At 42.1% G+C, this 27,343-nt stretch overlaps 1 long non-coding RNA gene across 1 annotated transcript; it reads left to right on the forward strand.

Annotated features, from left to right (window-relative positions):
* The first annotated feature begins 1,013 nt into the window (after nucleotides 1–1,013).
* LOC148758398 (uncharacterized) lies at nucleotides 1,014–27,018 on the forward strand. The gene is made up of 3 exons (XR_016020985.1): nucleotides 1,014–1,239; nucleotides 23,699–23,773; nucleotides 26,494–27,018. It is a non-coding gene; the product is annotated as an uncharacterized LOC148758398 (long non-coding RNA).
* Nucleotides 27,019–27,343: the final 325 nt, after the last annotated feature.

The following is a 27,343-nucleotide window of genomic DNA, read 5'->3' on the forward strand; positions in this document are numbered from 1 at the left end:
TCTTCATCAAAAGGGAAATCAAACTTTTCTAGGAAGCCACCCAGGTTCTCCGGGCAGTGGTAGCACCCCCTCTTTATTCTTCTATAGCACTTGTATTTACCTCCATATAGTATGCCACTTACACATGGAATCATAGCTATTTGTTTACTTGTGTGTTCTTTTGCTACTGTGAGCTTCTCAAGGGTAAAGGCTCTATCTTAGCTGTCCTGTATTTCCAGTGGCCAGCACCATCCCTACAACATGGGAGTGGCTCAGTAAAGAGCCATCACTTGATCTGTGAGAAAACCTTCCGAATATTCTCTGATTGGTCTAGTATAACTACTCTACAGAATTCCCATAATAGAGATAGTTCACAGAGTGGTGAACCTTGAGTCCAATTTACATATAGGGAAATAGACCCTGGCAGCCAAGGGAAACTGACCAGGTCACATGCCTAGTAAATGAGGGCACTGGGGTTGGAAGGAGGTCTCCTCCTTCCTCATCAATCAAAAGTCCATTGACAACTTTCCCCTCTAAGGGCAGTTTTGGAGACAACCTGCACCAACACCCTTAGGTTCCAGGGAACAGGAAGGACAGGACATCCCCGCATGTTTTATCATGCTCAAAGCAGCTTTGGATGTATCAACATTCCTAAGACTTACACTGCTCCGTAGAGTCACTCCTCTTGTTCTTTACTGAGCCCCCCTCAATGTACACTGGGTACTCCCTGAGAAAGGTCCAATCACCCCAGGCTTTGAAGTTGGTATCTGAGGCTCTCTCTGGTCATAAGTGACACAGGCAGAAAAAGGACAGATGTGTCTCCATGGCCCTGGCACAGACGATACCAGTTTAAGACTCTGATCTGCCTTGAAGTCTGTTCTACTGTGTTGGAGTGGGGCCGTGTTTGCACAGGAAGCTCTGTGTATCACTCTGCACTGTGGGCAGGAACCCTGCAAAGCCCTTCCTATGACTGATAAACAGTGTTTGGTTTGGATCAAGAGGAAAAACAAGGCACTTGGGATAATAGAGGCGGATGGGGAAAGTACATGGGACTCCAAAATGAGAGCAAAAGAAGATTATTGCTTTGAACCACTAATGTGGTAACCAACTCTAGAAACAATGAGCACTGGAACGGAAACAGTGACATTGGGAGAGCAAGCTTCCTTCCACCCAGCTGCAGTCAAAGTAGAGAGTTCACCGGGGCCAGCAAACTGGCAGGCGCTGTGTTATGACTGCGGGAGGACAAACATTGCAGGTCAAGTAAGTCAGGCCCCCTTCAAAGGACAAGATCTTAGGGCTTAGATGACTTCAGCTGTGGCTGCTGCTGGGGAAAGGTGTTCCCTCACATGAATGACAACACAAGACCATTTGAAAGGAAGAAAAAGGCAGATGAGTAGGCTGTGGCTTAAAATGGTTACATCCCCCTTTAACAATAGGGTGATCATATTATTTGTTTTTGTTGAACTGCTTTGGGTTGGTGGTGGGTGAGCCCCCTTCACCAGGGACCTTTGTGAGGAAACATCCTCACTGTTTGACTAACTCCAGGAGATTTGTTTTGCTGAGTAAGGGACACAAGTGGAGAGAGAAAGCAAAGTTCTTCAGGGTGTTACGAGTGATTGTTAAAGGCTAGGGCGAGAGATGAGTAACAACAAGCTGGCAAGGCAGAGAAACTTTGGGGGGAATAAAATAAATGCTTGATGGAGAGTTTAATTTACTCTGAGGTATGAGCTGCAATTTTTCTTCTCCGTCTCTCCAGGAAACTTTACTGAAGGTTTCAGTAAAATATGAATTTCTTCCTAAGGCACTGTGGGAATAGGATTTATTTTATGGGATGGGGATGCTGATTTTGGACTCAGGTGGGTGTGGAGTAAAAGCTGAGTTCTCTGTGGCCTGCCCCAGCTGGGTTCTACTTTTAAATAAATTGTTTCTGTGGAACTTCCCATGCCAGGATCTCAAGCCTTTGACAAAAGTGCCAACTTGGCATGAATAAAGGAAAAATAATTTCTCTCTTATCTCCACTTCCAGAGCTCTGCAATTGTAGTTAAACCTAGATGATTTATTAATAATTTAACGCAGCATAGTATGTATTGAGAAATTTTGCATTTGTTTTTCACGGTGGCAGACTCATTAGGGAAGAATAGAGCTGAAAAAAGACAAGTTGCTAGGCAGGGCCTAAGAGGAAAGAACCAAAGTAGACGTTTTTATCCCCCAAGGTTTAGGCTCACTGAGGATAATTAGCACAGGTTGTCCCAGAGCAGATGTGGATGAAGTCTGACAGTTTGCAGGCTAAAGAGAGGAGGGACTGACTGATGCAGGAGAGGAAGCAGTGGGCAGGGGTACAGATGTGGGCTCCTGAGGGCAGGGATCAATGCTGAACAAATATCTGGGCTGGAGCTAACTTGGATGAGATGAAAGTATGGGGACCTGTGACAGGAGGGAGCTGTTGTGGTCAGGAAAGGCCAGGTTTTGCTGAATTAACGAACACATCCTGAAACTGCCAGGCATCACACAACACATAAAATGAATCAAGCTGCTGTAAGTTCCCAGCTTTCGTGGGCAGTTAGTCTCCATGCAGTGACCCAAGGACCCAGGCTTTTTCTATCTTTTGCCTTTTAGACCACATGGCTTCCAAGGTCACTGCAGACGGGGAATGAGAAGACAGATCTGTACTGTTCAGTATGGTAGCCAGTAGCCACATGTGGCTAAGTTTAAATTAATTAAAATTAAATAAAATTTAAAATTCAGGTCCTCAGTCCCACAAGGTTAGTAGTGGCTATCATAGTGGACAGTGTAGGCATGAAATGTCCATCATGACAGAAAGTTCTGTTGGACAGTTGGTGTAGAGTATCATTTCAGGAAGCAACGTATGTCATTTATGCCACATCCCATTGGTGGAAACAGTCCCTTAACCCTAAACTCAGGCTGGGATGTACATGTATCAGAAGGAGAAAGTAGGATTGCTGAGTCTCTAGTGTCTGCCAAATGGGCTGTGAGGGAATCTCCTGAGACTGGCTAGGGGTGACCTCAAAATCACACACCCCCACGTGGATCAATGAGCTTGAGCAGAGTGCCACAGCAGAGTGGGTGCCATAGAATGAGTCCGCTCTGGGTTGCTGTACAAGCCAAAGGTGGAGTGGTAGCCCGGGAGAAGGAGATAGAGGGTGAGAAAGCCCTGAAGCTTGACTGATAGTGAAGTTTTTTCTAAGCTTCCTGAGTAATAAATTAAGTCAGCTTTTATTTGATTTAGAAAAAGAAATCAAGCATTGTTTCCACTTGAAATCCTCATGAGCACTCTTTCCTGTTCTGTGGTCTCGCTTATGAAAGAGAATGAGGAACAACAGACATGCTCCTAAGGGTGAGTGCTGGAGGCCTTGTCCTGGGCTGGCGTTATGCCTTCCTCTGCTGCCTGAAATGCCCTGTCATTTTTCCCTTGGAGGTGATGTGGATTGAAAGGGAAAACACAGACTTTCCAATCCAATTGGTTTGACTTCCATTTCTGGAACTAAAGTTGGGGGCCCATGAGAAGGGATAGATAGGGCCTGACCATCCTGACACGGCATCCACATGTGGAGTCTGCACTGTGACAGGGAAGGAACACAGGGAGTGCACACTGGGGAAGGGGATGGGGGAGTGCGAAACTCAGCCTCAGGTCACAGAGCAGCAAGACCTAAACTGGGAAAGCGATTTAGGATGTCAGAAGCCTGTAAGATCAAGGAAAATTCAGGAAATGGGTGTAAGACAGGTCAGGGCAAAGGGTTCACGCTGAATTCTGCCACCAATGTGAGGGCCTCAGAGAACAGGCTCCTACGTTGTCAGCCAAAAGGCATGGACAGGACCAGGCCCTGAACAGACCTTCAGTCTCACCCAGTGTGGTCCCATCCTCACCAATGGAAATGATCATTCCCACCTCTAACTGTTGCAATGAAGATTAGATAACACCTAATAAATACGCCTTCTTTACTCTTCTTTTATTGTTGATTTATATTCTGCCATGTCTTTTAAGACCTAGTTAAACCCTGACTCTTTCATGAAGCTCATATCATTTCCTTCTCTGATGTCTTTCAAATTATTTTAAATTTCTCAACATTACAGTATGGTTTTCTAATTTTCGCACAGTTGTGTCACTATGTAGACATTTGTTTTCATTTTACTCACTACTTTTTTCTCAGGTGTGTGTGTATGTGATTTCTGCAGCTAGAATATGAGGTTGTTCTAAGTAGGTAGTTCTCTTAGACTAGGTTTACAATAGGTCCTCAGTGAGTGTTTTTGCTCATTTGAATAGATGAGGGGGCCCTCACTGGTCAAGTGTTAGCTCGACTTTGGTCTGTGTTTAATTCACATGAATTTATACTGATAGCCAAGACATTATTCTGGGTCATGATGTTGAAGAAGCCCAGTTCACAAAGAACAGGAGTGTATTTTTCTGAAAGAGTGAATGTCAACACAACCATGTTTTGTCTCTAGAATGCTGTGGCTAATGCTGCCTATAAGCATCAAGAACACGTAACGAGAAGTCCAGAGAGTGATGAGCAAGCCCATGATCCCATCATGCCATGGATGGAGGGTCTACCACTACAGATGTACTCTTGGGCCTGGAAAGCAGAGGCCATGGAACAACAGGGTGAAGATGCCAGGGGAGAGCCTGGCTGGGTCACAAAATCTCAGAACACTGAACTGAAGGACAGAGACCTCTTACAGTTTGAGGGAGGTTGTCTTGGTGACAAATAGAAGGAAATATTGTTTACTACACTGCTTTGTAAATATATGGAACAAATTATACTGAGGATGAAAGAGGAAATTATAAATAGATTCAAAATGGATTCAGATAAATTCATGCATAATAGACTCTACTAATATAATCTTAAGGGAAAGTTAGGAATAAGCTGTAGGCATCATTAGTATTTTGACATCAATGTCATAATAATGATCTATCACACATTTTTTCAGCACCAATGTCAGAGACAAATGCTGACATGGGAGAATCACTAGCCTGACATTCTATGGCATTTATTAGGTTCCTATCTTTTCATATCTTGGAGTCAAGAGCCTTGGAGTTTGTCCACACTGAAGGAGATTAAGTAAATTTAGAGACAATGGGAGAGCTGCTTGCAAAAAATTTATGTTTTTTAAGGTTTATGTTTCGGGAGAAAAGATACTTTATCAATATTAAGTAATTTGTAAATACAGACAATCTCTCCTATTCCAAATAACTCGGTTAAATCAATCCTGATATTTATTCAACCCCCAAAGCAATACATATGGCCTTGATGTGTGCTATTAGATGTGTTTTACTACATCAGTAGCTTATTTTGCCCCAGAGATAAGAATAAGCCTGTATTTTAAACCACATTCAAGTATAAAATGCAAGAAAGGAAGAACATAGATGAGTCCTGCTGTTCCTAAACATTAAGAGAAGAATTAACTTGACTAGAGAGAGAAAGAGTAGCAACTGAGAGGGGCTTTAGATGGTCCAGAGTAGACCCACCTCCTCAGTTTGTAGCTTAGGGCAAGGGATCCAAGAAGGGAAGATGACTGGCAGAGGACACACAGGGAAGGGAGTAGGGGTGGAGGCTCTGGGCTTTCCTTCTGCTTCCCATCCAGGCATCCCTGGACTAAATTATTTTCATTCTATGCCTATTAGCTTATTTGTGTCTGAGAGGAGAATTTTATATATTAATGTCTGGAATTGAGGTTGAAATGATTCCAGGATTTTGTTGGAAATACCAACATTAAATAAAAAGATATAGGTTTAAAACCAGTTTGAAAAAAGTTTGGGCATTCTGGCATTTGGAGCAGTGCGTTCAAGGAGATGTCAGAAAGTATATGATTGATCAAGATGTTGGATGATAATACTTGCCATAGAAAACAAAGGATTATTCCTGCTCTCCTCCCCCACAGAGAAAGTCTTTCCCCTATAGGTAGACTTTGGGTCACTAGCACATGTCCTCCACTCTGAACTGTTAAGCTCTTCTATTTTCATAGACAGCAATGTTCTGACAGTCATAATCTTTCTCCCTGTTTTTGCTCAAAGAGGATATGGAGGAATGTTGTGCAAGATTAGCATATGAATTATCTGAAATTTTCAAAATCTGGAATCATGATTCAAATGTGGTAAACACCATTCTAACCACCTCCACTGGGAAACCCACTGCCAATACAGAGACATTTTAATCTTACTTGACCTTGACCTGCAGTAATAATTATATTTTATGTCATGACCCAGGACACACACATACACTCATATACACAGCTGAAATACAAGTTTCATGAAATAATCCTTAGCCTTACTACATGAGAGTCACTAGAATATTTTCTATTCTAGTGTTCATTTCTATAAAAGCTAGTCACTACACTTTCAATGTTTTTATTACCCACAAATGGTTCATGACCTGGAGTTTGGAAACCCTGAGTGTCAGAGGAACACACACATTCAATTCACTACCCACAGACATCATATTCTCATGGGCTACTCAGAGCCTCCAGGCTTGCCCAGACCTTTGCAGCCAGTCAGATCAGATAGATAATGGTGTGACCATGTTTTCCTACTGCATCTACCAATCAGGGCTTCCCACTGGGCTCCTTCTTTTTATAGGAACCCTAGAAGAAGGCATTTACACAAGCACATGTGCTCGTGGTTGGAATGATGAAATACATAAAGGAACCCTCTCATAACCATCACCACTTCCAGATCTGAGGTTCTGGGTAGAGAGCTCAGTGCGACTCAGCAGATGTTGCTGTAGAGAATGAGAAAACATGCATTCTTCGTTTCTCTATGGATTTTAAATCTTTCCATTCTGTAAATGATGTATAAATCAAGTTTGCAAACGTTATGAAGTAACTTACAGACACATGGACATAATCAAAATTGTACCCAAAGCATAGCCTCATACCAGTTGATAGACTTAGATGCATGATAAATGCATATAATATCAGGCAGGCAGACAATGATGGTTTTTATGACAAAAACTCAACTAACAAACTCAAATAATAAAAACTCCTTAATGTTTTTATTTAGATGACTTTTTTTTTGAAAAACAAATAAATGAGAACAAAAACTGGCAACAAAATGTTAAAATATCTACAAGGTATGGCAATTAAGTTCGCGAACTGATCCTAGAAAGAGTGCTACATACCTCATCGAAGTACTTCCCTTGGGAATCTATGCACTGATACCAGTGCCTAGTCCACCCTTCAAAGCAATTTTGGAACTCTTTTTCTGGAATGGCCATCAGAGCTGTTGTCATATTACCCTTGATGTCCTGAATGTCATCAAAATGTCTTCCTTTCAATATTTCCTTTATCTTTGGGTAAAGAAATAAGTAATTGGAGGCCAGATCAGGTGAGTAGGGAGGGTGTTCCAACACAGTTATTTGTTTACTGGCTAAAAACTCCCTCACAGACAGAGCTGTGTGAGCTGGTTTATTGTCGTTATGCAAGAGCCATGAATTGTTGGCAAAAAGTTCAAGGCGTTTCTGTCTTTTTCACACAGCCTTTTCAGCACTTCCAAATAGTAAACTTGGTTAACTGTTTGTCCAGTTGGTACAAATTCATAATGAATAATCCCTCTGATGTCAAAAAAGGTTAGAAACATTATTTTGACTCTTGATTTGGATTAACAGAATTTTTTCGTCGTGGAGAATTGGCTGACTTCCATTGTGCGCTTTGACGCTTTGTTTCAGGGTCGTATTGGTACACCCATGTTTCATCACCAGTGATAACACAGCCCAAAACCTCATCTTGCCTCTCCAAAAGGTCTTGGCAAACTTCAACTCTCCTTTGCTTTTATTCATCGGTAAGATCCTTCGGGATAATTTTGGCACACGTCTTTCTCATGCCGAAATTTTCAGTTAAGATTTTCCTAATTGTTTCTCTATCGATGTTTACTTGGTCTGCTATGCTTCTCACAGACAGCCAATTATTTTGATGCACAATTCAATGAATTTTAGCACTGTTTCCATCAGTTCTGCTCATTACCAGTCCCCCTGACCTCTCTTCATCAGTGACATGGTCTCTCCCCTCAGAAAAACATTTAATCCATTTGTATACTGCCATTTTCTTCATGGCATTATCACCATAAACTTGGACTAACATGTCCCTAATTTCACTTCCACTCTTGCCAAGTTTAACAAGATATTTAATGTTTGTTGCTCTAATTCAAGCTCAGACATTCTCATGACAGATGGCACACAAAAACATGCAACAATAATAATGAACACCACTCAGCAAGACCCCGCCACATGTCGACACAAACATAGCTGTGGGCATTGATATACCAAGGTTACGGAACATTACCGAGCTATTTGTACAGTGCTATCAATGTAAGTGCATGGTGGCAAGTTCACAAACTTAATTGTCAGACCTCATACAGTTCCTTATAGTTCATAACCATCCAAATTTTCAATATCTCCTTCACTCCCAGTACTGTACAACAAGAATGAATATTCACAATAGAGGAATGATAGATGCTGAATCGTTGAGTAAATTAACGAAAGCCAGAATTAATGAACTAATACTTTTCAGAAAGATTTTTTAGTAATAAGTGAACCAAAGGAGATTTGACCTAGTTAAGCAGAAAATTGAACTTAAAATTGGTCCACTCATTGAAAGACAGGGGGAAGGGAACTAGTGTTTATTGAGAAACTATTATACTAAGTGATAGTTTCATATTAAATATTCATAGCTGCCTAATGAAGTGTGTGTAGTTTTCCCACCTGAAAGACAAGCAAACAAAGACTCAAAGCTCCAGTTCTTACTGTCAATAAGTGTCAGGGCTAGGAATAAAAGAGTGCTCATGCTTCGAAAAAATAAATAAATAACTAACTGCACAATGTGACCTTCCCAAGGTTTATTCAGACTTTGCTATTTTTATGTTTACTCTCCATGTGTTGATGAATTTTACTTCTTAAGTTAAAACTTCTGCCTTGTCATGGTGGTGATACAAAATAAATCCAATGTCTGATCCCCAACAAAAATGTCATCAAGGGCCCTCACATCCTCACTCTCTGTTGATTGCAAACTGTATGATCCCATGTGGCAAGGCCCCTCCTGGTGCTGTCCTCACTGGGTGGTCTCTGCCGTGCTTTTCTTAGGTCTATGATGTGACCCAGCCTCTAGTGTCCCTGGAGTCTGTCCTTCCTGTGAAGGCTTCGTCCCCAGAGCTTCCCCGTGGGCCTGCACCTTGGCCAGTAGACCAGGCGATCAGTTACCTCCTGCAGTTCCCATATCTGAAATCGGCCTCTTATTCCCAGTAATGGATCCCTTGGGGAAGGAGGTTTCTAATGACGAAAAGTAAATGAGGTAGGGTGCACATTTGTGATGCAAATAGCAAGGATCATGATAATTCTGGACGAAATAACACCTGTTTGGCTAACTATTCAATTCCCAGTCTCACTGTGCTGTGCCAAAAGCTGGCCTTAACCTCTGCACATGGCCAGACTGGATTCCACTGGGCTGGGTACAAGGCCAGCTCCTCCCTGGAAAAGCTCAGGGAGCATCTCCCCACATGAATTTCCAAGTGTCTCTGGAAAGACATTTTACTTGCAAACCTATTGGTGTGCTGGTTCTGTGAAATTCCATTTAATTTAAACACTGGAGAAACTTCTTTGGCAGGCAGAAATGTTGAGCCATTGAATGTGACATAGCTTAACCCTCGGGCACTGTTCAAATGCAGGGTTCCCTCTGCTCATTTCCTTACAGAAATCAGAAGACTAGATGAACTTGAAAAGCGTCAGCACTGGCCCACTTCCTGAAGAGCTTCCTAAGCCCTGACTTTCCCATCAAGACTGCTGAGGGAAAAGGGGCTCTACAGAACAGTACAGAAGGTGGTTTGGGCTGGGGCTCTCGAAGAGGCAGAGGAAGGTTCTGAGTATAAACCAGCCTCACGGGGTCCAGTCTAGGGGAGGGGGTGGGACAAGCAGTTTGAGACTCTGCCTTCTAATTATTCCAGTTGACCGACCCATTCATATCTTTTAATTTCATTCTGAAATGATTAGTTTTGAATGCTAAGGTTTCATGTTGAAAATATAATGAGAAACTTCACGAGTTTGGAATGAGATGCAGAAAATCACATTGGTAGGATTTTTCTTTGGAGACTGCAAAAGGAAAACCCTGGGTGGCAGGAAGTGGATTTGGCACCTTCTGAGACCTTCCAGTCACCGTGTGGCACACTTCTTTGGATTCTAATTTTCCAGCTCTTTTCTAAGAAATGCTGCTTGTCTTTTTGTCTCAAAATCACACAGAAGAGGAGACACACTGTGGGAAAGAGTGGTGTCTGGTACTACAAAGTAATTACTTGGAATGAAAGGATTGCCTTCAGATAAGTAGCACTGGGGAAAAGGGAGGTCAAGAAGAGGCCAAGTAGAGAAAAACCTCAATTTTTCTGGATGTCACTAAAAGAAAACTAGACCAATGTTTGGTCTGGGCATTGTGGGTGACCAAACAATCAGGTAAAATATTTTAAATACAGCTAATATAACTACTGTGCTTCCCTGAAAATAAGACTTAGCCAGACAATCAGCTCTAATGTGTCTTTTGGAGCAAAAATTAATACAAAACCCGGTATTATATTATATTATATTATATTATATTATATTATATTATATTATATTATATTATATTATATTATATTATATTATATAAGACCTGGTCTTATATTATAGTAAAATAAGACCGGGTCTTATATTAATTTTTGTTCCAAAAGACGCGTTAGAGCTGATTGTCCGGCTAGGTCTTATTTTCGGGGAAACACGATATTTTGAATCTGTGATGCTGAATAACTAGCTTGTCTGGTGTTTTTTCCCTCCAGAAACACAACAAATGAAAATCTGTCTCTATAACATGATTTCTTTGATGCCATCTTTTTGGGGACTTTCATGGTGGAAAGTAAATCATTCCCCATTGCTTCAAAAATGCTGATTTCAAAAATTCCCCTTTTTTTTGGTATGACTCCCGGATACAACTTCACATATTCCCAGTTCTTAAAGAAACTTCCTAATTCACAGTACAGCCCACTGAAATTTGTGGTCTCATTTGTGAGTGTTTTTGGTCAAAAGGACACTAGTTCTGCTGAGAACTCCCAGGTCAGGACTCCACTTTGGGGAAGGCAGTCCCCAGGGCCTCCACAGTTATTTCTGGCAATTATGGTGCAGCAAACGTCCCTGCTCACTGGCTTTCTTAGTGTCTCCACACATTTACTTGACTTGCCTTAGTGCCATCCATGAAAGAGAGGACAATTCCTCTGGGTGACAGCGAGAGGAGAGGGAACCATTCTCTTCATGGGATTGAAGTTGTCACTGTTCTCACAGGAGTGAAGTCTGCATCTTTGAAGACAGTAAAAGTGAGAGTTTTCTCAACTTTTAGTTCTTAATGCCGTCTTTCCAAGTCATAGAAGTGGTCAGAAACAAAACTTTGGTGTCATTAATACATTAGAAAAAAAATGGAAAATGATCAGTTACTTGCAAATACAATTTTCATTTACTCTCCCCAAGTTCACTTAATAAATCACTATTCCTGGTTGAGTTGACCCTGATACCCTTCAGAGGACATTGATAAGTGAGCAGATTATGACTGGTCTTTGCATCAAACATTCTTTATTTGAATGGCTGAACCAACTCGGTGCAGTTATGAAGCATCTTCTGTAAATTGGATCAGGAAGGGGGTGTTGTCAAAGTTATCAGACTTCCACCTCCATACTCATTCCAGGTATTTCTGCAGTTGACTTAGGGAATATTTGCAAGCCCCTGGGAAGCTCCAAGGTTGCAGGAATTGTTATCTCTGACCCTAAGAACAACTCCCTCCACCCTGAAAGAGAGAACACTCCTCATTTTTCCCCCACTCCCCCACAAGAACAAGTGATGAGTTGAATAAATTATACCTCTACACAATGGAATACTATGCAGCTGTGAAAAAATGATAAGGACACAATCTAAAGAGAGATGTGGAAAGATGTAAGAGACTAAAGTGCAAAAAGAAAGGTGCTGGGGTGAGGGTAAGAGTGAAATGGGTAAAGGGAGTCAAAAAGTACAAGCTTCCAGTTTTAAAATATGTAAGTCCTGAGGATATAATGTACAGCCTGGTAACTATAGTTAGTAATACTGTATTGCATTATTGAAAGTTGCAAAGAGAGTAAATCTTAAAAGTCCTCAACACAAGAAAAGAAATGTGAGTATGTGTGGTGTTGCATATTAACAAGACTTACTGTGGTGATCATTTCTCAAATGCATAAATATCGAATCATTATGTTATACACATAAAGCTAACATAATATTATTTGTCAATTATATCTCAATAAAAAACAAATTAAAAATGGAAAGGTACAGACGATATAAGAAATGGAGGAGGGCGAGAACATATTTACATAAAGAAACACTGGAATAATATACAAGCAGCAAATAGAGGTGGCTCCTTATGAGGAAGTAATGAGGTGATAGAGAACAGGGTGGAAGGGAAGAGGAATGGGAGTCAGACTTCTCAATCTACACCCTTTTATATTTGACTTTTGAATCATGTGACTACTAAAAATAAATTTTAAAAAAGTTCTGAGTTAAATACACACACACACACACACACACACTGGGTGATGAAATATAGATATCTAAACTGGACGAGTATTCCTCGATGAGTAGAATCAAGATTCTGGCACCCAAAAAGTGCAAAAGCAAGTGATTAGTGACCCTTCAGAACTTTAACAAAGATTATTTCCTGTTGGGGTTGGTATACTCTAAGTCAAGACTAAAAAAAAAAGAAAAGAATAGAATGAATAGGATTAATAAGAAGCTTAAGAGTTGAAAAAATTAGAATTAAATTATCCTATTCATTTCACTTTCAGATAATTTTCACTCAGGTTCAGAAATTTTCAGTCACATGCCCACACAATTGGAGGCAGAGGCAGCTCTGCCATCGGGCTCTCCTGGCCCAGGTCACTACTCTGTGCTCAATCCTAGGTTCCCTGGCAAAATGGAACAGGGACTCTAAAGCTGTTCTCAAAATGCTGTTAGCTCTAGACTAGCGACACTATGAGGAGAGACGAGGCAAGGAACTGAAATAGTTTTAGCCTGGAGAAGGAAAAACAGGAGAAATTTAATAAAAGTGAATCTTATATCATGTCTAATAAGTTGGAAAGGGAGCAGCTGTTCCCAATCTTTAGTGAAGAGGGAACTAGAATTTATGCCACAACATGAGATATAAGATAAAAAGAGGAAATTCCTAATCTGGTTATAGATGAAGACATTATCAAAGACAGCTGTGAGGTTGCCTTCACTGGAGGGCTTTAAGAAGAGATTTTTCTTTCTCTTCAATAGTTCTTCCTAAATTATGTGTCATTTAACATATCTCCAGAATTTGAAAAGAATCTCACCTGAGGCACCAGTACCCCCTCGTTCACCATTCACCAAATACTGACTGTAGAGACTGTGTCCACATGTTCACCTCTTTGGTGGACAGAGGTTGTGTGCTGTGCTCAGAGAAGCTCCCCGCCCAGTTTCTGTTGTGGGGGCAGGGTTGGAGCGCAGAGTAGAGTGGACTGTGTAGTGGTGAAGAGTGTACACTGTGAAATCATACTGCCTGGTCAAAATCGTAGTTCTGCCACTCGTTATGTTAGCTGTGAATCTGATGAGTGACTTAAGCTCTCTGTAAAGTGTGTGGATACCAGTCAAACCTGCTACACCTAACACGGTGCTTGGCACATTGTAAGCTTTCAAGAACTGTCATATTCTGTCCCAGAGCCTACTGTGTTCTTCCTTGTTGACACACATCTAGACTATCCAGCATCTCCAGGTGTAGTTTAGCAGGGTTGTATTGACTGACTTCTGACCAGTGGGAAGTGGGTGGCAGTGATGTGTGATGGTAGGCATGACCCACTGACATGTCCTGCAAATCTTCCTCAATGCCTTGTCCCCTTTTGGCTCGATGCAGATGAACATGGAGAACTTGAAAGCCAAACGTTGAAAATGAAGTGCCATCAGAGGAAAAGAGCTGAAGTTTGAAAATCTGTTCGGGACTTTTAGGTGGCAGACAAGTAAACTTCATTCTGTTGAGCCACTGGCATTTCAGCTTTGGAGGTTACAGCAGCCAGCATCATCATAACTTATTTAGAGAACCATTAAGGGCAGTGGATTTGTGATGGTTTCCGTGGTCTGGCATGAATCGATGTTTCTTTCCAATGTTCTAGAGTGGACACTGAAACCACTGGCCATTTTCCACATGACATCAGCCTTGGTGAAGCAGCATGAGCTACCCCAGGCAGCACAGAAAAAATTCCCCTGCTATAAGTAAATATTTGCTGAATGAATGCATGACCTTCATGCTAACACTTATTACAGACATGAAAAGTTGATTCATTATCTTATGAATAATCTACCCAGTTTGCTACATATTTAACTTGTATTAAACACTAAATTGAATCAGATAGTATTTCATCCCCTGTGTACCCTTTCTCATATAATCTTTTGGCAAAGGATATTATTTAATTAACATGAAACAATGTATGTCAGCATTGACAAAGAAGTTGGTATATGAATCTGAAAATTCCCCTTTCCCTAGCCATCAAATTCCTGATAGTTGTTAGTGTCCCCCACTTCTTAAGCAATGGCTGAAAACAAGAGAATAACTTCCTTTTGATTCCTTTGCCACTTGCCTTCTCCATGTTCATTCATATGGCAGTCCCATGGGAAACCCTTGGTTGGTCACTCTCTTTGATGCTCTTCTGGGGTACTCCAGCAGCTCATACATCAGCCTCAAGCCAGTTTTTGACTTAACATTCAACATATGAATCATATGCTGAGAGTCATGGTGGCTTGGGGACTCTGTCCTAATCCCTTGAAGTCCATCCTTTTCATGAATGTATCATGCTCTATTTCCTGTCAGTGAAAGAGTCACTTCTAACTTTCTGTGGGACAGATTTTTCTAAGACCAATTCAAAGACATCCATCAATACCCTCTCTTGGTGAACATTTGGATGGTGAGGGTGAAAGGATGGATGCTGGTCTTCAGTAGCCCTACACCTACTCATCATAACCCTAGAAACTTCAGAATAATTGTCGCCCTCTGAAGACTATGCAACAGTTTAGAATTTAGACTGGATGACCCTCCAAATGATCAACTATGATCTCCAACTAACATTCCAAGGAACCATATTGAGAAATTTATACTGCTCAGGCCAAAGCCAAACCATAGAGATGATTTTCTCATAAATATGGACTTATCCGACAAAATCAAATAACAGAAGATCTCATGCAACATTTACCATTTCCATTTAGAAAATCTAATTTGAAATTTAGTTTTGTTTCATCCACATCTTGAGTTTGAGATAATATTTTCACGGAAAACACAATTTTTCTTTATTTTTATTTCTTCCTTCTGGCATAATTGTGGACTTTTTTCCTGGCTTTTTCAGCCTGTAAATGTTGCCTACTTAATGCTATTTATGACTGGTCTGTGATTGGTTTAGAGCATATGTGCATGGGATTTCTTAAAAGCAGCGGCATTTGAGGTCAGAATGACAACATTTGTTCGTTCAAGCAGCAAGCCTAGCCAATTGGCAATGACTCCTTGAAAATAAAATATTAATATGAAGAAACAGTCTTTTTATCATCTAAGGTCCTTATAGTAGATTCACCAAGGAACTTTCTTCCCTCCTTTATTCATTCATACTGTGTGGAATACATTGGATTTCATCTGCTTACAGCTCTGTAGGGAGAAATCATGGTGGCTTTTATCCAGCAAGTCTTGGCAGGCTCCAACTATACACTGTTACTTGATTAAGGATTTGGCATATGAGCTAAGGTAAGCCTTTTTATGGTGTTATCCAGAATGGGCTTCCTGGTAAATGACATAGTCTTCAAAGAATGTTTCCAAAGAGACTGTCATAAAGCTTTTCTGTGGGTAAAAATTTCATGTGTAGCTTGTTTCCTTTATTTCGAAAACCTAGTAGAATACCACTAACTAATCCAGGATTTCTTAACCTGGGAGTTGGACCTCCTGGATGTGAGAGTGGGAAAATCTCCAAAGGTTCTCTAAGAGCCAGAGAGCTACTTGGTAGTTGGTGCCGGTAGCAATAGATTACAAAAGAATGAACAGAAGAAGCAAAAATTCTGTATCTTCTGAGCCCTCCTCCGTCTCCCCCATTCAGCCTGGATTTTAGAATTGGCTGTAGTGATGAGAGGATGTAGAAGGAAAGTGATGCATTGGCTGAAGCAAGGCTGTAAGAAAAGTTAAGGAGCCTTTTGGCGGTAAAGGGCTGTCAAGTGATGAGAGATATTCGAAGTCACAGCGTCTGCTTTAAAGTGAATTTTAAGGACTCTGCTTGTTCAAGAGGCCATTGAGCCATTCAAGGAAACTGAGTCAGCCTTACATGGTCAGGCTCACTCCCACAGGGGATCTAACTGCTCGGGAGGAAACCAGGGCAGCTTCCCTAAGCAAGTCACCGGAAGAGGTGAAGCCAGATGATGGACTGCAAGTCTTGGCCTAAAGCTCAAATGGACTGGTTCCATTTCCTTTCCAATCTACTTTCACTGCACATTGCCCAAAATATTTACTCTAGTTCAATAAGACAAAAGCTCCCAGAAGTTAGGTGCTAGTGATATTGAAACCACTTCTAAAGCTAAGTACTAATTTCCCTTCTACAAATGAAGCCTTAGTCGGACTGTCTGGGAAGAGTGTTTCCTGGGACAGCAAAGTGTTCACAAGCATTTCAGACAGTGGGGTTCGAGTAGAAAAGCCACACTTCTCAGATGGTAAGAGCTTTCTGAGTGGAGTTTTGCACAGTGTCGTATCGTTTTCCAGCTCCCAGAACAGACAAGATAGAAACAACCTCATCTACCAAGGGAAACGTCCCCGCTTCGCGCCACAGACTCTGGTGGCCCCGAAGCTTCATGCGGTCCTGGCTACATGCAGGGGTCTGTGACTGGCTGGGAGTTCAGCTTCTGGCATTGCCTTTCAACTCTGTAGATCACATGAACACTGCCTTTGAAATGCTCTGGTGATTTTGTTTTTTAATTTATGTTTTCTCTCTTAGTTCCATCTCCCTTACTCCACATACCCTGTATATTGGTTAAAAACAAACAAAAAACAAGTGAGAGAGGCAAAATTTATTTTTTGGAACTGTGTTTATGAATTTTTATCCTTGAACAATGACGTTGGACAGATGGTTCAAGCTTCCAAAATGTCTACACTCATATTGATTCTATTTTTAGAGCTATGTTGGAAGTATCTAGCAGTGGAAAAAAAAAATATTTGAAATCAGAAAGATCCCAGAAAGTCTAGTCCGTATGGTCTAAAAACCTCTGCTGAGAGCAATGAGTGCTGGCAAATCAGCTATAGTGTGTGGAACAGAAACTTTATTTGCACCTGTCTGATGGGCTCCAAGCACCAGTTCCCTGACTCTCTGTGTGTCTCTCTGCAGTTTCCTTTCCACCATCTTTCACAGACTCTGTTCCATGGAGTGCTTCAAAGCATGAGCTTGGGTTCATGCAGGCTCACCACAGACCAGCCAGTAACTTGGTGCATTTTATTTAAATTATCTAAACACTTGCTTTCCTGGATCATACTAAATGCTTAGTAAATCTTAGCCATTATTAATTTCAGTCTTTCTGCAGATTCTGAACCAAATGAGAAATAGGCACAGGAATCAGACAGAGATGCAAATATCAGAAGGTTATAAGTAAAGCTGGGATGGAGATCAAAACAGTTTCCAATGCCTTTTTCTTAAGCTGAGACTTTGAAATACATTCAAGGGAAGAGATAGAGCTGCATAATAGCCATATGGACAACTGAGATCTGCCATGCACCTTGCTGAGAATACAGTACCCAGGAGCCCATGAGCGAGGGCAGTGGGTCAGGTAACCCCAGGTTTGTTCACCACTTGGAAGTGAGGTGATGGGGGAAGGCTTGTAGCTGGCAGTAGGTTAAGGTGAGAATGAAACACAGACAGACAGAGTTAGGAGTGACCACTGAAAGGACAGAATTCTCATCTTGTGGGTGAGCAGGAGCACAGGGAGAAGATGGCTGCTTCTGCTGGTGATGGTGCGTTTATTGATTATTTGTTTTCCTCTTTGGCACAGGGTAACTGCACAATGACTCTTCTTAGCAAAGAGAGATTTTAGTTCCCTTCAAATAGACACAAGAATCATTAGGAATGAGTGCTCAGAGGGAGTGGACAGCAAAACTGTCATTAAGACGTTGTTCCCTCACACACGTGGCATTTGTTGGGCTTCATTCTCCCTGCCCTTTCCATCTGTCTCAGGCTCCTCAGTGTCCCTCCACATTTCTCTCCCAGCCCCTGTGTTGACATCCAATTTACTCCTGGCAGGACGGGCAGTGATAAGAGGAGGCTGTGCAGGGAGAGTTGAGAGTTGCAGAGCCCACAGCTTTTAAATGAGCAGGGCTGGAGTCTGTAAAGTGCTTGTGTCTGATGTCTGCTCAGAGCTGAGTCTCCAGGGTGGGGGAACAGAAGTGCCTAACATGAGGGAATGCAGAGCCCACTGCCCCCGGCAGTGCTTTCTCTCTGAAATTGCCAGGAGGAGTGGGGATACTGTTAAGGGTCAGAATAAAATGGACATAAACATTTAAGATAATGTGTCACTCCTGGTAGCATTGCCTTCTATCTTTGGACTTCTTATGCAGCAAATAGTTAATCTAAGTAATAAAGGTAGGTGTAGATAACATTTCATGGAGAGAGTTCCTCTCCTATCTGAGTTAGGGGCTGCAAAATGTGTTCTAATACTGATGATACTCCCCAAATATCTTCTCATCGAGCCAAAAGCTTGCAGCTCTCCTTATTACCCTTTTCACAGGGCTCTAATTTCTCATTTGGCATCTTTGAGCCCCTGAATTTTACTTGGAAAAACTTGTTCTTTTTTCCTTGGTTGACTTTTCCCTTTCAAAATAAAAGGTCCTTCAAGTGACTGCACTCCCACCAGGAGAAATATTTCCAAGTCCTCTCAAATCTGAAAAACAGAAAATGCTCTAAAATAAAACCATTGGTAAGGCTACCAAGAGCTGCAGCTTGGGGTGAGAAATGGGGAAGTGAGGGCGGGAAAGGAATATCGGGACTCCTTCAAAGGACTTTCCATCTGGAAAGGGCAGTACACTGGGGTATTTGGAAAACCATGGGCACAGGAAATGTGAATTCTTTAAAAACAAACAAACCAACCAAATAACAAAAGAAAAACTGCATTATTATCCACAGTGGTCTGAATGGAACCATATGTGTCTCTGGGTGAGCAGAGCCGCCCTTGGCCTGTTTTTTGCTTGCTGGCCAAGCCTCCCCTCCCTGAACTCAGAGCAGGCATCTCTGGGCAGAACCCCACTGCAGACCTCCTTCTCAGTCCCTTGGGGCCACTTCCAGCTTTGTTCTTCTCATCAGGGTTCCCTCCCACCCTGGAAACTCCTTCATGACATGGCCTGTTGGATGAGCTTTTTCACCAACCTGTAGGTGAGTGGTGAGCCTCTCAGTGAGGCTAAAATCTCAACAGAGAAAGCTTTGAGTCAGAAGCAGGACTTGATCTAGGAGTGGGAGGAGCCAAATGATGGGGTATTAGTCATGAGGCTGTATTCAGGGAGCCCTAAGATGTCCTCTGCAAAGCCAGTTGCCTGAAGGGACTTTTGCCGAGGACCTGCTTTCTACAGTGCTCCCCATTCCCCCGTCCAAGCTACCCCTGAATTTAGAATGACAACCTGTATTTGGGAGGGGAGTGAAAGATTAACTTTTAACTTTGGTGCCTGGGCCTGAGGGTCCCGTCTTATCACTGCCTTTTACCACTGGAATGTTCCCATTATAGACCATAAGAGCTGTTAGGGACCTTGGAGACCACACAGACCAGGCTTTCCATCTTTCAGACAAGGAACCACAGACTGACTCTCGGGGACAAGTGGCCTTGGCATGCTGACACTTGCAGGCCTCTTTCCCTGGACCACATCTCTCATTGAAGCTGTTGTTGGCTGTGTTACTTTACATTCTGTCTTTAATGTTCACAGCATCATAATGGTGCCTGTGTGTCTCTTCTGGTAAAGTGTGAGGTCACCAGTGTCCTCTTTACATAGTGTATGTCTTGTGTCTTGACTGACAAGCACTAGGACCTGTAGAAAACTCACCCACTGTCTCTACCAGGCCAGCCCTGCCCTCTTGGATAACCTTCTCTCCAAATCCTTCAAAGTGTCCTGCAATGCTCCCCAGATGTTCTGTGAAAGGAGCCAGGAGAGCTGAGCCCCACAGGGGGAGAAGAAGCTCAAGGCGCCAGCCTTGCAAGCCTGAGGCCTCAGAACTATCTTTGCACAGAGTTGCCTGAAGCCAAATGAGAGTTTCTGGAATTTGGACATACGACACACACTCAACATCCTCGATTGGAGGGGTTGTCAACATTGTTCATGGAAAAAATATTTTAAGGAAAAGAGCATTTGGCAATTTCCCTGAGTGGTAAACAAGCTAACAGAAATTAAACAGGGGACTCCAGGGCATTTACCAGTAAACTGGAGTCATTCAGCTTTTCCTCCCCAGGACATTCTCTTCCTCTGAACCTTCATGATGCATTCACCCAAAGGAAGGGATGACCACAGGAAATGATTTCAGAAGATGGTTTGCATGGAGTTTAACCTCTTTAAAGTGACTTTTGAAAAAACCTAGGCTACTAACTGCTCACATGAAATTGTGAGATATGAAAAATTACCAGATTCCAGTGACCTGGGGGAGTCCTGTCCCAGCTGAGGGATTGTTTCTGAATAGAAAGCTGCCAATTGGCCTGTTCTCAGAACTGGCTGGAGAAAGACCATTCTAAGAAGCCAAAATCCTAGGTCTGGTCAAAAGTTGACAATCATGCTGTTACTTGGAGGTGACATATACCTATAGGTACCATGCTTTCCCACCTGTGAAATAAAATCAGCCCTGCCTCTCAGGGGGCTATTGATGAGATGCCACATGATATGTAAACATGTTCAAAAACTATGAGGCATAATAAAAGTCAGGTGATAGGATTATATACAAGTATAATTGGGCCTCTGATTGAAGAAAATAATGAAAGTAATACTCTCCTTACATGAAAAAGTACTAAACACTCTTTATGATTCGGGCTCAGTGAGACATACATACTCATCCCTTACCTCCCACCCTTAACACACAGAAACCACTCTAGGTATTTCAGCAAGTAGGGTTTAGTATAGAAACTTGGGCACTTATGGTACTGTTGGAACGGATGTGTTCTTGGCTGGGCATCCAGGAAGGACTTCAGAACACAAAATGATACAGCTTCTATCTCTGGGGGTCCCACTGGAGCTCTGTTGCCCACCCCCTGAGGGTTCTGAAAACCCGGATGCTGGAATAGAAACGGAGCAGGTGCTATTCAACAAACAAACTCAATCTAATCTCAACACATTGCTTACTCTTACACATCTAAATTGGGACAGGAAATGGCTCTGCCTCACTCTGCCCTCCAAATCTCCTACCAATACAATAATTTGGTAGAATGTAATTCACATACAACACCTCAGCTGCAAAATGTGAGAATTATGGTGTGTAACTCCTTTCCAGCTCGGAGGAAGATGAATGGTGGGGAGCAAGCCAACCTCCAGTATCTACTCTTAGGCTTCTTAATATTCATGCAAACCTTGTTCAAGTTGGAGAAGTCTAAAAGTTAAAAACAACATGTCACAGACTTCCTGAAGCTAAAATTAATTTCTGTATTATCAGGGCACAGACTAAGAAACTCCCCCAAATAGCAGTTTTATACTATTACTTTTAGTAGTCTTCAGAGTAAGTAGATCAGGAAGTCCCCCCAAGGCCCAGATCTCTCTCATGTTCTCTACTGTCCCTTAGGCAAGGGATGTGTGTGCGTGTGCATACACATGCCACGGGTCCCTTCAGCAGTATGGTAAAGGTTATGGATCCCATTTCAGAATAACATTTTTAAGTGCATAAAATTAAACTCATAAGATTACAAAGGAAACCAATTATATCGGTAACTATATTTCAGTGTAATTTGTAATCTTGCGTGTTTAATTTTATGTGCTTCTGTACTAGCACATTAAGTAACAGGGTCTCATAGCAGACCTCACAACAATTGTAATTTTGAAGATACGATGAGCGTAAACATTTCAGGATATTTGTAAAGACTGAACTGCGATATGAAATTATCTTAATTCTATTGATGGTAAAAATCACAGGTTCTGTTGCCTGTATCCAAGGATGAAGGAGATGCTAAATTTCAGGTAGGGATTACTGAAAGTCAAGATGTGGTTCTGCCATCCAAGTTCATGAATTTCCCATAGGAATGTGGACCTAGGTTAGGAGCCCCTGACTTGCGTGTCATCCCCCTCTGCACAGAAAAGACCAGCTGACCACCACCATCCATTCTCCAGCCCTCCAGAAAGGAAGTGGAGATCGATAGGCTTCTTTTATGGGGTGACCACGTTGTACATATCACTTGCACTAGCTCCATGCAACCCCTAGCTCCATGAGATTCCAGGAGAGGTCGTCTGTCTAAGCAGCCATATGCCCAGAACAAAACTCCTGAAGCTCTATTACTAAGAAAACAAAGGGGGGAATGAACATTGGGGGCCAATTGGCAGATTCTGCCATACTCTCTCATGTCACAAAAGTACAGATGATGACAAGCGCAAACCAGTTGAGCGCCTTTGCACGGACTTAAGGCAATTTGCTTTATTTGTTAGGAAAATACACGCTGCTAGTATTTCTGAAGCATTCTTTAAACTTACCAATTATTGAAATGGATCTCTGTGACTCCAAAAACCAAAAAATGAAGTTCTACTGTGGATTCATGAGTATCTAGCTGTGGCCTAATTTGGTTTTCCAGTCAATTGACCTGCCTCTGAGAAAGCTGAGACAATGCTGCTCACTGTTACTGCTTTGCCACTGGAATCCTAATTCCTATTATACTGAATGATTTTTACACTGTAGCTTCCTCCAGAAGAGAAACAGTCTTTACATGGACTGATAGAACTCCCAGAGCAAAGTGGTGAAGCTCTTGAGGAAATTACCCATCTCCCTTCACCCTTTTCCACGTGTCATTCAGGCATAGATACATAGTGGATCACCATGTGTGGTAGACAACTCCATACATTTGAGACTACTCATTTGTAATGTAGTTCCCTTTGGGGGCTCTAACCGGGCCATTGAAAATGGTCCCTGTGGGGGTAAGCCTATTGAGTTAAAGCTTACATCACATTCCAAAACTGTTTTTATAGGAAATAAAAACTGTAGGAAAGAGAAAATACAGAGGATGGCCTTTAAAGTAGCAGCTAAGTCATTCAGCATGGAAGTATGAGATTAGCAGTGAAAATCAGAGTTGGATAAGTATACTCTCAACTCATGTCTCTCTATCTGTTCTCTGATGGAAAGAAGAAAAATAGTAGAACTAGCCAGATTTTGTGAGATGCAGCATGTATGCAGCAATGTCATAAAGGATACTAGAAAAGCTAAAATATCTGAGAAGCAATCCAACAAACTATTGACTTAACAGGAAACAACTGAATTGTTTTTATGAACAAATGTAAATCAAACCGGATACTTCAGAGTTGGTTTTGAAAAGAGGCCCCAAGACCTTTTTCTCTTACAGAGCTGTGTGCTTCTACATGTGCAAGCCTGGCCTGCAGTTGGTACATTCCTGTCTGTGGCTGCCTCTGGTCACTCCAGAGAGCCCCGGCTAGGCTACAGGCTTGCATCAAATCGTTCACCAAGTGCTCCCTGACACATGTTCTTCTTTTGTTCCTCTAGGAAAAGAATGCACATCTTAACTTCTGCATTTACCACAGCTGGTTTGTTGGGTCCGAATTGCAGAAACTGGGTCAGGTGAGTACTAGTTTGCAAGATCGGCCGCTCAACCTACAAAACCCAGGTGGGTGCAGCTTGGTTGTGCTCTCAGACCCCTGGTTCAGGGTTCCCATGAGACCTGGCAGGGTCCAGGCCTAACAGCAGCAAACAGAAGATAGTTCACAACACATGGGCCACATTGGGACTGTGGCTTTCAGGACTGATCCATTGCAGCCTGGGGAAGGAGGAACAAATGGAATGCACGGAAGGGGTCTATTCAGAAAGACTAAAGTTGCAGAAACAGGAAAGTGTCTTATTTCCTCCAAGAACCTTTGGAAGATCTGGAGAAAATTTGATTTCAAAGCCTGACACCAGAGCTGAGGCATGGTTTTCAATTCACACAGGAATGAGCATGAGGTTGAAACAATCCTGATGAAGCCCTAGCAGCAAGGACATAACTCATCTCACCTGGCTGCACTGGGAGATCAAATGACCAGAAATGCTCCCCTCGGGCCTGGGGTACCCGTCTGGCCGCCAGGTCCCAGGGACTTCTTCAGACTCATCATTCTTTCCAGAGCGGACCTGGCTCCGCGTGCTGTGTGGAAACTGCCTGCTTACAAAACAATCTGACCATTGCCAGATGTGGGCACCTGGCCAGCTTTTACATAATTTAGACTTTTCTTTGCTCAAGATGGTACAATTTAAAAGAGCCTTAGAAGTTCTGTTTTAATCTGCCCTCCTCCTCTTCCCCACCTCCCTTCAGACTTTTCTTCATCTCAGCAGCAAACTCTCTCACCCAAACATGTGCTGGCACTTTATTTTCTGTGCTGTACATCAGTACATATGGCTGGAAAGCACACGACCAGGCATTTCCTTATGCTTGTTCAAAATTAAAATTAAAGTAACTTGGAGAATCTGCTGTCAGCCTCCTGTTGCTCAGATCTGGTTTTTCACACACATCTTTCCCCTGAGGTGCCAGCACTAGAATACCTGTTGAGAAGCTCAGTGCTCAGGGATGTGAACAGGAGGATGCAAAGCCCAGCACAATGGAAGCAGATCAATTTTATTCCTTTCATAAGAAGTAATCTTTTATAATTTAAGTTACTCTTCTCATGTAAGAAGATCAAAGCACTGCACAGAGTGCTGTTAAATGAGTACCAACAAATTTACATTTGAAGGTTAGGGCCAAGTTGGGACTTTCCTGCTGATCAAGCAGGGTCACGGGTTCTGCGAATTTTAATTCCCATTTCACTTCTTCGTTCTAGTGACATTGCTTTCCACAAGGCTTCAAACCATGTCTGCTTTTGTCATCTGGACCTCATCTGAAAGACTATAAAGCAATAGAGGCCACCGCATGGCTCTGAGACCGTCACAGACAGAGCACATGTTTTGAGGATATCTTTGGGAATGGCAGAATCCATCTCTCCTCTCTCTCTCTCTCTCTCTCTCTCTCTCTCTCACACACACACACACACACACAAGTACCAAGTACACACACACACACACACACACACACACACACACTACAGGTGGCTCAACCTCTCCCAGTTAGAACAGAATGTCAAAAACCCAACTAACGTATCAATTTTCCCTCCTTGTTGACTTCCTGCACTGTAAGTAGCTAGCAGAATCTGTCACCCATACATGGGAAATAGACTGTGCAGAGTTCTCTGGCATTGCACTGCATTGGGGAAGAGAGGCTTCAAAATGTGAATACAATGTTGGTATTTACCTAGCAATCTCCAGGCACCTTACGGTGGCCATGAATTTTTCTCTGAGTTAGTTTCCTACTGATAGATAATTGGGCTGGTAAGCAACTATAACTGTTTCCCTCAGTTAGCCAGTATTAAAACCAGCTCTTTACTTTTTTTTCAAAACCCACACACATTTTAGGGGACTAAAAATTGTTCAGAGAGGTTTTCTTTTAGTCTGATTTTTGGAGCACGTGTATCTGAACATATGTATCTCTAACAGGCTTAAAAGCAGGATGAGCAAGGCATCTGGATAGACCAGCAACAAGAAGGCTAAGAACCATCCTCAATGTGTGTTAAAGCTTGAGTTTGCAGACCAGTTTCAGACTGTGTGCAGACCAGTTTCAAAGTGTGCTTAAATTCAGTGTAATTCTATCACTCATGTCAATGAAGCCCAGAAAACCAAGGAAAGGGAGGAAAATGATCTTGTCCAGAAGCCTGTCCACAGACTGGCCTTGATTAGAGCCTTGATTGCCATACTGAAAAACCAAAATGGCCATTCCATGACGAGAAAAACATTTCCTTGGTCAAAGTTAAACTGTTTACAGAATCAGATTCAACATATAGGGCCCACGACCCTGAGCAGGCATTACGATAAGCCATTTTGCATGCTATCTCATTACGCCTTAGGGCAGCCCCCAAAATGGGTATGGTTATTTCCCATCCTTAGATGGATGAAAGAACATTAGGCTGAGGCTGCCTCTAAAATCCAGTGGCCTCCTCTAACAGTTAAGTGTACGTGTCACCCTTCACACACCCAGCCCCCATGATTAGGGGGCCCTGCTTTCCGACCCCACTTCTTGCCTCTCTGAAATCATTTTTAAGGGAAGTATTAGGGAAATTCCAAACTTGTGCTAGTTCTCCATGATTTCTCCTTGCACCCACCAAAGAAAGAGTTCAGCCTTGATTCCTGGGATGGTTGCTGTCTGATTTAATCCTGGGTTAAACTGGGGAGGAAGGCTGAAATATGGCACCCTGGAATAAAACTTGGAATCCCTTTTCCAACAGAAACAGAAGTTGAGTGAAGAAATTTAAGCCTCTATAAAAATGTCTTGGGAGAAGCAGAGTGATGTGGAGGAAACAACTTGAGTCCTGAATCACCATTTGCTAATAGTGCCATCTGAGTTTCAATTCTCTCATCTATACAGCAGAGGCGATGTCAACCTTGAAAGTGGTTGAACTATGAGGCTTAAGGAATTACCCTTAAAGTTCGTAAAGTTTTTGATTCATGATAAGCAATCAATAAATGGTGACTTTTGTCATTTTTTTTTCATATTGGAGGCAGTGGTTTGTTGTGGTTACTTGAATTTGGGGGGTTGTTTGTTTTAACCAGAAAATTCTAGTTATTTCTATCCTCCATGTGGAAGATGTTTCTAAAATGTATGGGTGCAATTATCTTCTTGCCATAGAACTGAACACAATTGATTTTTTTCTGTAATGATTAAGGATCTTACAGTGCCCTGGGCAATCATTCTGAGAGTAAAGCCTTCTCATTGTTCAGCACTTAGATGCAGATGTGAAAATTCTTGCAGACCCAGGAATAGGCATGACCCCTACAAGTTTGTCGGTTGTTTGTTTTAAATAAATCTCTGATATCAAGCACTTTACTAGGGTTTGCCTTTTACTTATCAAAGCAGATTGGGAACTATGTGTAGGGGTTGGCTGTGTTCCCAGTGGAAGGTTGGCTTCTAGTTAATCCAGGTTTTGTTTATTTTTCATTTATGATGCACATTCATCTTTTCCAAATAGAGGGAAAGTCGCATAAATAGCAGAAACCCAATTTCAGCTGAACCCAAGACCAAGTTGGGCCATACTAATCAGACTGAAGCCAGAACTCCTTAAAGCCATCTGTCTCCCC

Source organism: Rhinolophus sinicus, chromosome 4 (genome assembly GCF_057876585.1).
Source record: "Rhinolophus sinicus isolate RSI-liver-muscle chromosome 4, RSI-T2T, whole genome shotgun sequence".
Taxonomy (NCBI): Eukaryota; Metazoa; Chordata; class Mammalia; order Chiroptera; family Rhinolophidae; genus Rhinolophus; species Rhinolophus sinicus.